This window comes from Protopterus annectens, chromosome 14.part0, assembly GCF_019279795.1.
Source record: "Protopterus annectens isolate FY-2018-M chromosome 14.part0, PAN1.0, whole genome shotgun sequence".
NCBI classification, from domain to species: domain Eukaryota; kingdom Metazoa; phylum Chordata; order Ceratodontiformes; family Protopteridae; genus Protopterus; species Protopterus annectens.
The window spans coordinates 646,662,230-646,677,284 of NC_056748.1; the positions used below are offsets into that span (position 1 = coordinate 646,662,230).

The window sequence follows — 15,055 nt, forward strand, 5'->3', positions numbered from 1 at the left end:
AATGTAGCAATCAAGCAAAACCAAGCAAAATAAATTCTATACTAAGACACAAAAACCTCTACTAAAATTGTGTAAGTATCAAAATCTATCTAAGGTGCCTTTCAGTTGTGGTGTTCCTGTCTGACCCATACTCACATTTCATGTTGCTGAAGGGTGGATAACTAAGCCAAAAAGGAAAATCCATGCACAGCCTCTAAGGTTGGTGATCTGGACTCTGGCCTGCTGCAATCTATAAAACTTTAAAAGCCAAAGTATATCTGCTTCTGGCAAAGTTCTTTTTGAAGAATAAATCTCACTTAGAAAAAACTTGGCATAGTTAAATAGAATCCTTTCTTTTTTTTTTAGTGGTATCTTTCTCGTTACAGGCAGATGAGAGCTGCTTTGTGATAATGTCACAGTCATTGAGTTGTTAGGTTTATACTGGCTGGGAAAAGGATGTCTTACCAGCCTCTTGGGGAGTGTCCTTCAGTGGACTGGAGGTGGATCTCCTTGGGATGCGGAGTTTGGGAGGTTCTGTAGTAGATACTTACTACAGGTATTCAGTTAACCATTTACAGTCCAAATGTTAACACAACAGTGCTTACATTTCCACACACAGATTTGTGCCAGAAATGATCATTCTTCCAATATAATCAAGGGTTACATTTTATTATAATTTATATTTGATTCTGACCATTTTACCTGTAGAACTATAAAATGCTAAACCATGGCTGCTTTACTGTTAAGAACAAACTTCAACTAAGAAATAACTCACTAGGCAGTGGAAACTTGTGACCAAAGTATTTTAATATTCCACAATGAAAAAAGATTAGTGCTTTTGTCTAAAACGTGTGATCATTTATGCTCCCTATGGAATCACATGTTCAATTATTTAAAATGTTAAAGAAACAGACCACTATTGCACATCCTAATAATAAAAACAGAGAAAACTACTGGACTCGTGTATCATTAAATAAAAACTAAAGGTCTTCAAAAATGGCTTAGTATAATTTACACTACTAGAGGAAATTATTTGCACAGAAAAAAACTTACTTTGTTTACTTGGCATAGGCTTTCATTTTTAATAGACTTGTAATACTAATGGTGTCATTCGAACCGAGTTGTGGTGTTAAGGAAGATTTGCCACCACAATTCTCTTTGTTCGAAGATGATAGTCCAGGGTCCACCCCTTGGACTACGTTCCACTTTCTCCAGAATGGTAAAGTTAAAGTTATGATCAGTGTGGGTAGACAGGTGATTGTATAACACACTGGTAGTTTTTTGCTTTTTTTTACCTCATAGATATGTTCATAAATGTGCTGTTTGAACTTCTTCTCAGTTTTTCCAATATAAAAAGTAGAGCATTGTTTGCATACAGCAATGCAGACAAGCCCTCATGTATGACACTTACGAGGGCCCCTTTTCTTAATGCACTTTTTGCCATAGGGAGTATAAATGATCCCATGATATTTTAAACTTTGTCTGAAGAAGTCTAAATGTTTTAGTCAAAAGTACTACTCCTTTTTACATTGTGGAATATTAAAATACTTTGGTCGCAAGTTTCAGCTGCTTGATGAGTTACTTCTTAGTTCAAGTTGGTTCTTTGGTTTGTTCTTGGTTATGATTTCACCATGGCTGCGGGTGGACAACTTGTTTGGATTCGGAGAATGGGCAATCAGAACTGAGTGCTGTATATGACTCCCTAAATAACTTAACATTGTTGGTGCAACAACTTACTCACCAAATGCCCAGTTGAAGGGTGTAGCTATGGGGGCTGAGTGTGCCCTCATTTTTGCAAATATGGTTTTGTTGAGATGGAAACTGGAAATGGTCTTCAAGCTTGATCTCTTTTCACATTGTGTCAGATATTTTCGCTACCTGGATGACCCTTTTATCATCTGGTCGGGTAGCAGAGCCCAGTTTGATGACTTTATTATGCAATTGGAAGCATCATCATTCCTCAAATATATCTACAGTGTGGATAAAAGCTGTGTGAATTTCTTGAATATCGAAATTCAGAAGAACAAGAATGGTAGTTTTATTACTTCCATTTTTAGGAAGTCAACATTTTGTAACAGTTTTTTGTATTTTACCAGTTGTCACCCCATTCATCAGAAGAAAGGGGTGGTCAAGAGCCAAATCATCAGGGTGTCTCATCTTATGTGCGATGTTGAAACCTGTACTGTGGAATTTGACAAGCTTAAATCCATGTTTCTGGCTCGAAGGTACTCCTGTGTATTGACTGATGAACTGTACCATCAAGTCCTTCGTTTGAGGGTTTGTAAATATGCACCCATTATTATTAAGGGTTTAAAACAAGATCTGGCTTTATTAGGTGCTGTGGGGTGTAAAGCTGAACAGAGGTAAGACTTTCATTCTGACATGACTCTGCATTATTCTTTTGATGCTATGGACATTCAGAAAATTCTGTGGAATAACTAGTTTTTGCTTCAATGTGATGACGAGTTAAAAAAGGAAGTTATGTCCTTACCATAACGTTCCATGTGGAGTGTTCATCTCGCCTTTGTTCTTACACATGGGTTCGGAGCCGATCCTCGGCTCCAAGTCGGCCGCTTAGCAAAGCTCTGCATCGAGAAGAAGCTCGAGACCAACCTATCTCCCACAATTCCCTCTGCCCTTACCTCAGATCTAGTTTGCAAAACAATACCAGATCCCCAACAGGAATGTAAACATACATACATACATACCAGGGCGTAGCTGAAACCAGCAGCAACAGAAATCAGTAGCAGGAGAGCCAAACCAGACCTCTAAACTGGACGTTCTTCCTGACCTGAGGGTGGGAGGGTGGGAATGTAAGAACAAAGGCGAGATGAACACTCCACATGGAACGTTATGGTAAGGACATAACTTCTTTATGTGAGAGCGTTCAATCTCGCCGTTTGTTCTTACACATGGGTAGCGTCCCTAGCTCCGTGACCCTGAGAGACTCATGGAAGAATGTTCCTGAGCACAGTGGAACCAAAGGTTGCCCTGTCCCTGGAAATCCTATCCACTTTGTAATGAGTGATGAACGTATGTGGTTTAGACCAAGTGGCGGCCGCACAAATAGTATCCAAAGGTAGGCGGGCCGCATGAGCCAGAGATGTAGAGACTGATCTAGTAGAATGTCCTTTCGGTTTGGTGGGCAAACTCTGCTCAGTAGCAGTATAAACAAAAGTAATACAATCAGATAGCCATTTGGAGAGAGTACGCTTCGTCACTGCCATGTCCTTTCTGTTGTCCGCAAAGGCTATAAAGAGTTGGCCTGCTTTTCTGTGATCCTTTGTTCTATCTAGATAGAATCTGAGTTGTCTATGAACATCCAACTTGTGTAACATATATTCCAGCTTATTGGAATGGTTTTTGAAAAATGTGGGGAGTTCAATGGACTGATTAATGTTATTGACTGAACAAACCTTGGGAAGAAAGGACGGGTTGGTGCGTAGGGATACCCTATCCGGGTGAAAAATCAAATATGGGTGCTTAATGGAAAGAGCTTGAAGTTCTGACACTCATCTGGCTGAAGTGATAGCTACTAGAAAGAGAGTTTTCCATGACAAGAACTTTAAAGAACAGGACGAGGCTGGTTCAAAGGGTGGTAGCATTAGTTGGGATAAAAGGAGGTTTAGATTCCACGGAGCTGTAGGGAACCTGACTGGTGGTCTAATATGAAAGGACCCTTTTAGAAAAGCCTTACAAAGCCTATGAGTCATAATAGGCGCTCCATTCTCTCCTACATGAAAGTTTGAAATAGCAGCCAATTGAACCCTCAAGGTGGCAGGAGAAGCTCCTTGGTGAAATAGCATGGATAGAAACTCTAAAACTTTGTTTAGTGGGGCTATTAAGGGATCTAAATGTTGTGCAGTTGCCCAGAATACAAAGAGCTTCCACTTACTAGTGTAAATTTTTGTAGCGAAAGCTTTATGAGAGGCTACTAGAATGTTCTGAACTGCAGGAGAAAGAAGATCAGACCTGGCTAAGAAGGGAAGCAGAGCAGCCAAGCTGCTAGTCTGAGGGACAGGAGCGACGGGTGGGGAGCCCCTGACGAATGGGTCAGTAGATCTGGCTCTGGGTCCAGGACTCCCGTATTTGGTGTGCTTGAAGAAAGGGAAAACAAATTTGACGAGGCCAGAATGGGGCAATGAGAATTACAGTCCTTTCCAGATTCTTGACTTTCTGCAGAAACCTTGGTATCAGAGGTATAGGAGGGAAGGCGTACAGGAGACCCGGGGGCCAATCGTGAATCAGAGCATCCCTGGGGACTTCCCCTGGTGGGGGTAATAGGGCGAAGTAGCTTCTGCATTTGGCGTTCATTGGAGACGCAAACAGATCACAGCAAGGCTGGCCCCACTTGCGGAATATCATGTCCGCTATTGTCTGTTTGAGGGACCACTCGTGAGGTAACAGGATGGCTCTGCTCAACCTGTCCGCTATGACGTTGGATAACCCCAGGATGTGCGTTGCTATCAGAAAGTGACCCGTGGACTCTGTCCATTGCCAAATTCTCATGGCCTCTCTGCACAACTGGTAAGATTTGGTTCCCCCTTGCTTGTTTATTTACCAGACTACGGACATGTTGTCCATTTGAACTGCAATGGTCCCTAGAGGTAGAAGGCGAGAAAAGTGTTGCAACGCTGGGAACACTGCCCTCATCTCCAGAACATTGATGTGCAGGTTGTACTCTAGATTGGTCCATTCGCCTTGGACTGTCTGTCCCTGAAAGATGCCCCTCCACCCTATCAGGGAAGAGTCCGTGGTCACTGTAGCTGTTGGAGTGGGTAGCACAAACGGCCGGCCACTGGTGAGATTGCAATTCTGTAGCCACCAAGATAGGTGTGTCTTGCAGATGTTTGTGATGTGAATTTCGTGTGTCAGCGGTAACTGTTGGAACGACCATTGTGCGAACAGCAGCCATTGAAGAACTCTCATGTGCAGTCTTCCCAAGGGTATTGCAATGAGGGAAGCCGACATGAGTCCCAAAACTTTTAGAACCAGTTTGGCCGGGGATTTCTTGGACAACAGGAGTAGAGATATGTGATTTTGTAGAGAGGCTATTCTTTCTGGGGGAAGTCTTAGAATCAAGCAACAGGTATCCAAATCTGCTCCTATGAATGAGATATGCTGTGACGACTGTAATGCAGATTTTTCGAAATTTATGGAAACTCCAAGTTGAACACAAAGTTCGAGTGTGTAATCCCTGGCCTGTATCAGTCAACGTCGGTGGTGGCAGTAAGGAGCCAGTCGTCCAGATACGGAAACACCTGGAATCCTAGGCGTCTCAAGTGAGACGCTACCACTGCCATGCATTTGGTGAAAACCCTGGGGGCTGAGGTTAGACCAAAGGGCAGGGCCCGAAACTGATAGTGACTGGCTCCCAGCCTGAAGCGCAAGTGATCCCTGGACGCTCTGGCCATTTTGATGTGGTAGTATGCGTCCTTGAGATCTATCGAGCACATCCAGTCGTCCTTCTGTAAGAATGGAAGGATCGATTGAAGCGTGACCATCCGGAACTTTTCTTTCTTGACGAAGGTATTGAGATTGCTTAGGTCCAGAATTGGCCTCCAGTCCCCTGTCTTTTTTGGAACTAAAAAGAACCTTGAGTAAGTTCCGAATCCTCTTTGGTCCGCCGGGACTGGTTGGATGACTCTTTTTTCTAGCAGCTTTGAAATTTCTATAGCTGCAGGTTCTCGCAGATGGGACGGTACATCTGGGAATCTTTTCTGTGGTAACGGGGGAAATAGAAATGGAATTTTGTAACCTCTGGTAATAATGCTTTTTACCCATCTGCCTGAGGTAAGACTTTGCCAGGCCTGAGGGTATAAAGCTAAGCGACCCCCGACTGCCTCCAGAGCAGGACAGTCGGGCCTCCCTTCAGGAGTGCTGGAAAGGCTTCCCAGGGACCGTATCCCTGTTGCCTTGGTTTTGCGGACCCCCTCTGCTGCCAGGGCGACGTCTTTCACTTCTGCCCCCCCTCTGCTTCTGGAGGGGGCATCACCCTGTGTGCTTGGGAAAGAACCCTGGGGTTTACGAAACCACATTTTTCCACCTCGTTGCCCTTTGGGGTACGGTCTGGATGGGGTGGAAAAACGGACTCCGACAGCAGACAGAGTCTTTCCCTCTTGCTCACACCAGGTAAGGGTCTCCTTTACTTTGGGGCCAAAGAGAGTGGCACCATCAAATGGGGCGTTAGTAAAGGAAGACTTGAAGGCTTCCGCAAAGGAGCATAAGCGCATCCAGGATTGTCTACGGAGAGCAATCGCTGAAGCCGCAGCCCTACTCGACCCTTCGGCTGCATACGAAATGAGCCTCATGGACGAGTTCACAATTGATGTAAGGGTATTGAGCTGTGCTGTAACCTTTTCCGTGACAGCAGCATCTGTAGTACCCTGGAGGGTATCTCCCAACTCTTTGACTAGATCCCTCTGTAAACATGTGAAATGTGTCAAATAGTTCAGCGATCGCATGGAAAAAGTCACTGAACTAAAAATGCGCTTCCCATACCTGTCCATGGTCCTAGAATCTCTGTTAGGCGGATGGACAGATGAGGAAGATTCAGACATCTCCTTTTTAGTGGCAGCTGCCACCACCATAGCGTCCACTGGAACTCCCTTTGTGAGGTATGCCTTATCCTGAGGGGCCGTAATATACTTATTAGGCTTTCTGGGGACTGGCTCCACTGTGTCAGGTGTCTCCCATGCCCTTCGAGCAATCAAATCCATCAACTCATCGAAGGGCGGAGTCACCCAGGAGGAAGCAGGGCGAGCACCGAATGCCTTCAGCAAGACTGACTCATCCTCAGAAGGGGGTAGGGCTTGCCAATCACCTCTCTGTTTTAGGATCTCCAGGATGTCAGAAAAGGAGACATCCTCCGAGGGTGATTTTGGGGACCCTTCTGACTCATCCAAGTCAGTGTCCGATGTTAAGGACTCTTGTGGAGAATCCAAGTGCCTCCTCTTACACAATCTTTTCCTCGGGACTTCCTCGGGGGGGGCATCCGATGAAGCCTCCGAGGAAGAGGGGGCTCCCTCTGGGAGCGGCTGAGACACTGGTGCTCGACGCTTTTGAGTAGCCGTAGGTGCAGAAGAGGATAACGGGCCTTTATGGGAGGGAGACGCTGTTTCTGCTGAGGTAGTTGTCTGGGAAGACAATACCTTCCTCATAAGATCGAAGGCCCCCGGACCCCGAGCCGAGGAATCCCCCGGTTCCGAAGAACGTGGAGGAATCTCTGACACAGAAGCCAAGGGCACCGATCCAGAGGATGGAGCCGAGGTGATCCATGCCGAGGCACCGAGAGGGAGAGTCAGCACCGAAACATCGGTTCGGCTCTCGGTCCCGGAACCAAGGATAGATCGTCGGCTCCGCAAGTCCGGGAGAGGTTCGTCAAGGTAAACGGTGCCGACCGAGAAAGGGACGGTTCCAGCACCAAGGGCTCTACAATCAACAAATCAGCATCTCCCGGTTCCGAGGGCTGAAAAGGTCTCGGAGGAGGATCAGATGGAGACAAGGGAAGGCCTTCGAGTCTCGACACCAACTGAGAGGAGACTGCAATAAATTTGGATAGGGCCGTGTTCTCCATCAGCTTCTGCACCACACGGTCTATGTCGGTGTCGGAGAGGGGCCTGGAAGACCGCGTCGAAGAAATCGAAGATGGTGCTGACCTCAAAAGAGCCGGAGGTGGCAGTTCTGTCACCGGTTCCAAGACTCGAGGCTTGGTGACAGACACTAGTTCGATACTCGGCCCTGAAGTCTGTGGAACCGGTGAACGAACTTTAAAAGAAGAGCTTGGAGCCGATGACGTAGGCTCCGAAGTCTTCGACTCCTTCGAAGATTTAGAAGTCTGGTCTGACTTATCTAAAGCCTCTTGAAAGGCAGGCTTCAGAAGACCCCTGTCCATGAGCTTCCTGCACCTATCTGTCATGACCCTTCCACTAAAGGAGTGACATATGGAGCAGTCCTCCTGAAGATGGAGAGGGCCAAGACAGTAGACACAGGAGCTATGGTTGTCTGTGACAGACATCTTCTGTCCGCACTGACATCTCTTAAACCCTGACTTAACTTTGTCAGACATGTCAAAAAAGTCACAACAGCTAGTGAAATTACACCAATACACTTAAACTTAGCCAAAGGCCAAGAAAAGGCCAAGAAATAATGTTCTGAAGTAATAACTGTAAGTCAAATCCGAAATTTAGTGAGTGGGGTAGGCCCTAGGATCCTAATTCTAAACAAAACTGTTTTAAAACACTAAAGATTTAGACAATCGGAACCGAAGACCCATACACACACACACACAAAAAAGTGTCACAATCCAATAACTTTAGATCAAAATTTTTGAAGAAAAAAAGGTAAATCTTATCTGAAGTTGGCTCAGAGCTCTTCAAACGATGTGATCAGTTGCAGCGGCAAACTAGATCTGGGGTAAGGGCAGAGGGAATTGTGGGAGATAGGTTGGTCTCAAGCTTCTTCTCGATGCAGAGCTTTGCTAAGCGGCCGACTCAGAGCCGAGGATCGGCTCCGAACCCATGTGTAAGAACAAACGGCGAGATTGAATACTCTCACATTCATTGTTTGCATGTCCACCAAGCTTCACTTTTAAAAATAAACCAAACATTAAGAAGATTTTGGAGATGCCAGTAAGTTGGCTTTCTGAGACTGTTCCAAAGAAGCCGACCACTTCAGAGTTCCAAAGAAGCCTTCTGGAAAGACCAATGAAGCTGACCATATCAGGGAAGGAACTCTCACCCGCATATGAAGACTCCAACAAAAAAACAAGGCAAGTTCAGGACAACACCAACCATTTTTTTTTCCATTCGCCAAATGACATCCAAGTTGGTCCAACAACAGACAGAAATCAACACAGCACAAGCCTCATGAACAGAAGCAACACAACAGAGCCAACTCAACAGACCAGCATCTACCCCCTCAGGCACACCACCAGGGAGAGACATGCAGCAACAAACACACCATGCACACCACTCCCAGGACCATGACCAACCATGACTGAACAGATCCCCATAAGGCAACTATCATCAAAGGGACAAAACCCGGCAAGGAAAATTGGACCTCAAGCACCTATGCCATTCACCCCCAACAGAGACAATCAACAGAGCAGGAAGGAGGAACCAGGATGCCAAACACAATACCATGCAGTATGGAACCACATTACTAAACCACTGCTTGACATAGAATATGAAATACATAAAAGAGTTCTCACCTTTGTGCCTCACCAAAGGAGCTGCATAGTAAGTACAATCATAGACCTCAAACTTTTTATTTAAAAACTAAGATCTTCTTCTACAATAAAAAATAGGACAACAACAGAACAGTACCCACAGTCACAATACACAAATGGGAAAGACTTCTGCCCCCCACAAAACCCCACAATTCGTACATTTAAAGACAAATGCAAATCAGATATTCACATCATCAGGAAACCTGCAAAAAGGAAGTTTTACAACCTTTAAAAAAAGAAGCTAAACCCCTAATGGATCTCAAAAAGGACAAATCCAGGAGAATAATGAAAGCAGACAAGGTTGGAGGTATTTGTGTCACTGATGCCTCCACCAACAATACAAAATTCTAAGCATGCTGGATTACCCAAACTTCTACAAATAGATAGCTATAGGGAAAATTAAGACAGCCTAAGAAGAAATTCTGAAAAGAAAAAGGTCCAAAGACTGGATAAACGCCCGGTTTACACCTCAGAGCAACAGTAGAAAATAAAATAAAACAGGCTGACCACGGCTGCACAAACTTCCAGATTCCAAATTCCAGATTCCACAAGAATAAAACTTTAATAGGACAACAAAAGTAAGCGCTTTCGCGATCCAACAACTGATCGCTTCTTCAGACTCATTAAAACATACATCAAAGCAATGAATTTAAAAACCAAATGCATCCATTCAGAGAACTAATGCTCTGTGACATCATATGACACATTTAAAAACAAAAAGCAGTACATATATAGTATGCTAACAATATATATAAACAAAGTATCTAATAAATATCCTAGTTTAAAAAATATATTCATTACATTTAAAATTAATGAAGTAAGTCTATTCAATGTTTTAAAGGTCTGGATTTCAAAAATGGTTTTACAGCGACCGCACTATTTAACCCAGGGGGTTTATCTGCTTGAAGTTGCAGAATCCATTTCTGTTCTGCCTCCTCCACTTTATTCTTAATGTCCCCTCCTCTATTGTTTTTACTAATTATTTCTATCACCACGAAGTTAAAAATGTGTTATGAATTTTCTGCCTGTACGTGTTTAGCCAAAGCACTAGTGTCTTTCTTATTTGTTATATCTCTCAAATGTTCAAGCACACGTTCTTTAAGGCATCTATCAGTTTTGCCTATATAAAATACAGAGCATCTAGTGCAAAAATTAAAATAAACTAAGTGATGTGTTCTACAATCAGCATAAAAATTGACCTCAATGGTGAATGCTAGAGTGGGATGTTTATAAACAGATTTATTGTACAGATAATTACAGGCCATGCAGTTTCTACAGGGAAAGGTCCCTATTCTTTCTGATAATACTGGTTGCTTTAAGGAACTTGATTTACAGCAGAGCTGTCTTTTTAGAGATTTCTTATTTATGAATGAAAACTTAGGTTTATCTTCGAAGACATTATGTAACTCTGGCACTGAGTGCAAAATATTCCAATTCTTTTCAATAATACCACTAAATCTCCTAATATCACTTGAGTAAGTTACTGGGAATCTGCCTTTCATGATATTATCATCTTGTATATTACTTTCTTCTTCAACTGTTTCTGAGAAGATGGGTTTGCATCTATTTGCTCGTTTATCGTTCATATTTTTAATGCTACTATTGATGTCTCTATTACTATAGCCTCTGTCTTTAAATTCCTTCATCAAAGTTGTAACTGTATCATTTAAACCTTCATTAGTATTGTGTAGTCGACTGGCTCTCATGAACTGTCCTTTTATGACATTCTTATGTACATGTGCAGGATGCATACTCGCCTTATGTAAAATGCTGTTTTTGCGTGTTGGTTTCCTGTACATTTCTGTCACTATCTCATTTAAATGTGTCGTCCTAACAGAGACATCAAAGAATTCAATAAATTCATGAGAATATTTATATGTGAATCTAAGGAATTCTGTGGTACTATGTAAATAATCTATCAAACATTGCAATTCTTCAATAGTACCCCCCCACAACAAAAAAACATCATCTGCAAACCATGTGTACCACAACATTTTTTCTGCATACATATTTCTGTTAAATACAAATTCATTTTCCCATGCTACTAATACTAAGTTGGCATTGCTATTTGTGCACGCCATGCCCATTGCTACTCCAACTTTCTGTAAATAAAATTTCTCATTGAATGTGAAAACATTGTTATCCAATATAATATCTAGTAATTCACAGATCAAATTAATTTTGGCACTATTATATACTTGTTTTTCATTCAATATATCAAGTATTCTTTCGATGCCCCAGTAATTTGGTATTACTGTAAATAAAGAAGTAATATCCATGGTCACAAAAATATATTCTGCATCCAGAGTTGATACTCTACTGTATAATAATCTCAAATATGTTTGGTGTCCTTGAGCACAGTGTCACACAAAGCTAATATCGGATGTAAGCATTTTTCAGCATAAATAGAAGCAGCTTCTGTGACCCATCCTTTACTTGAGACTATAGGTCTTATGGGGGGATGACTTATATGCTTATGTACCTTCGGTAGTCCGTAGATGACAGGTACGGTGGGGTACTCTAATTGAAAATAATCAAAAAGTTCTTCAGAGATTTGTTTAGTAACTAGAAGGTCAAAAATAAGGACAGACACTCTGTCAATAATACCTTTTACTTGTCTTTTATTTATAGACAGATAAGTCTCTACATCATTCAAAAGTTCCATCATTTTCTGAATATAAAATGCCTTATCCATTACCACTGTACTGCCCCCTTTATACGCTGGCCTTATTTCAATGCTTTGGGACACCTTTAATTGTATTAGTGCTTCAGTTTCTGATTTAGTTAAGTTATAGAATGCAGGTAAACTATATTGGGCATACGTAGCTCTAATCTCATTTTCACAGACATTATTAAAAGTTTCTATAACTGGATGTGGTTTAGGTACATATACACTAGGCTGTTTATACACATTCAGTTGAACAGATCCAGTATCCTTAAATATTGTCTTAAGAGTTAAACTACAAGAAAACATTTTCAATTCTTTCAGTATGTCTGCCAATAAAGTTTTCTGTGCTGGAATAAAACTTAAGCCCTTATTTAAAAGGGATACCTATGCAGCAGTTAATTGAAGACTTGATAAATTAATTACCAGGTCTTGGGGTTCTTGCTCCGTGTGGTCATTGTGTTGAAATGTATTCCCCGTTCCTTCTGTTGTCATACCCTGCCTTTCCGATTCCTGCTGTTCGATCTCTCCCTTATCGGTAGTGCTTTTTTCAACACAAAAGGAAGAATGGAGGTTTGTGTTGTATCTTTTGATTCTAAAAAAGTCTGTGAAGTAGAAATGGCTTCATTATTTCTATTACCATTGCCTAAATTCATACTTATTTGAGCCGATGACAAAGCTTCATTCATACTGGCGCCATTTTCAGAAGTAGGAGGTTCTACACATTCTTGCCTAGCGCTGACGTCATTAGTATTTCTAAAGTCTCTAGTTAAAGAGACAGCATCACTTTGATCAGATGTATTAGAGGCATTAGATGAAACAGTATTTTTCTCTAAGTATTAGGAAATCTTCTCCTGGGCCATGAAAAGACATCTTTACATTGAAAGTCATTAAGATCACGTTGTAATTTCTTCATTTTTGTATTCTGTAATCTTTTATCATAGCCCTGTATATTATCAGCTAGGTCATCCAGTCTACTTCCTAGAATCTCAATGGAAAAGTTATTGACCAGTTGACCCTGTAGTCTTTCTATTTCATTTGCCAATTCTTTCTCGTGTGGTTTGAAATACTCAATTAATAGATGCATATAATCATAGCTCAGCTGCAGGTTCAAATTCTGCCATTTTTGTAATAAATCTGGGTATGTTTCTCCATATGTAGGCATATTTAGTACCCTTAAACCCCTAGGTACTATTTTATACTTCAGCGATGCCCCCAAATGAAATCTCTGCTGCTGTAGTCTCTTAAAGCTATACATTTTATTCTCTAGGTCCTTGTATAGCTCTGTAAATTTCTTATGGGTATCATAGTCAATTTGTTTTTTATCATTCATTGGAAAAACAGGGTTCTGCATCAAAGGATTAGACTCCATACATAGAAGTCCAGTAAGTCGTTCATATTGATTCTAAGTCCTGTGGTATAACTACCTTCAGCCATGTTCCAGTCAAAAACCACTTAAAAAGTGCTATAAATCAAGTTCCTTAAAGCAACCAGTATTATCACAAAGAATAGGGACCTTTCCCTGTAGAAACTGCATGGCCTGTAATCATCTGTACAATAAATCTGTTTATAAACATCCCACTCTAGCCTTCACCATTGAGGTCAATTTTTATGCTGATTGTAGAACACATCACTTAGTTTATTTTAGTTTTTGCACTAGATGCTCTGTATTTTATATAGGCAAAACTGATAGATGACTCAAAGAATGTGTGCTTTGAGAGATATAACAAATAAGAAAGACACTAGTGCTTTGGCTAAACACGTACAGGCAGAAAATTCACAACACATTTTTAACTTCATGGTGATAGAAATAATTAGTAAAAACAAAAGAGGAGGGGACAATATGAATAAAGTGGAGGAGGCAGAACAGAGATGGATTCTGCAACTTCAAGCAGATAAACCCCCTGGGTTAAATAGTGCGGTCTCTCTAAAACCATTTTTTGAAATCCAGACCTTTAAAACATTGAATAGACTTACTTCATTAATTTTAAATGTAATGAATATATTTTTAAACTAGGATATTTTTTAGATACTTTATTTATATATATTGTTAGCATACTATATATGTGCTGCTTTTTGTTTTTAAATGTGCCATATGATGTCACAGAGCATTAGTTCTCTGGATGCATTTGGTTTTTAAATTCATTGATTTGATGTATGTTTTAATGAGTCTGAAGAAGCGATCAGTGGTTGGATCACGAAAGCACTTACTTTTGTTGTCCTATTAAAGTTTTATTCTTGTGGAATCTGGAATTTGGAATCTGGAAGTTTGTGCAGCCGTGGTCAGCCTGTTTTAATTTATTTTCTACTAAGAAGAAATTCTCCTGGAGATCACCAATCTGAGAGAAGAAGGCCTGAAAAGCATCAACCCTCAAGACTTCCTCATAATGCTGCACCCAAAACTCCAAAACTTCTTTGGGGTCCCTAAACCACACAAGAATATAGAAGACCCACCCTACAGAATGGAGGTGGCTAGCAGGAGATCCATAACTGAACCCGTTTCCATATATCAAGAAAAGTAATTCAAACTGCTTGCAGGAACAATAAATCATCCATCCTGATCTCCATGGAGTTCCTGCAAAAGACCAAGGACATCCCCCTGAGCCAGAACTCTATACTATTCACTATCAACATCAAGGCACTTTATACAGTGCTCCCCCACCATTACTGCATCACAGCCATTATAGAGGCCTACAACAAGGAATAGGAAGCATTACCAGGAGAGACAGAAACAACTGGTAGACTCCTGAAACTTCTATTCAACAACAGTTACTTCCAATTTGAAGGACTTTACTTCAAACAAACCACAGAATCACAATGGGAGCAGCAATGGTCCCCCACATAGCAAACAAAGCACTAGGTAAATGGGAGAAAAAAATATATTTACAACTCCCCCTTCTACACCCATATGAGCTGCTACCTAAGATTTATAGACAACATTTTTATTGTATTGAACAGCAATCTGGAAAACCTAGAGGAATTCTTGAACCACATCAGCAATTGCATAAATGTTGTCATATGTACGACAAATTTCAGTTATGACTCTGGAAACTTTCAGGACCTCAAAATCAGCAAACACCCAGACAAAGGTCAACACACCAATGACCTCTACCAAAAACCCACCAAGGTAAATCTGTTATTGCATAACAGCAGCATACACCCCCACAGGACAAAATGGAATG

General features: G+C 41.5%; 1 protein-coding gene across 4 annotated transcripts in view; it reads right to left on the minus strand.

Moving 5' to 3' along the window:
• The window catches only part of CABCOCO1 (ciliary associated calcium binding coiled-coil 1), an 806,689-nt gene that overhangs the window by 319,267 nt on the left and 472,367 nt on the right, over positions 1-15,055 (minus strand). The window lies entirely within an intron of this gene.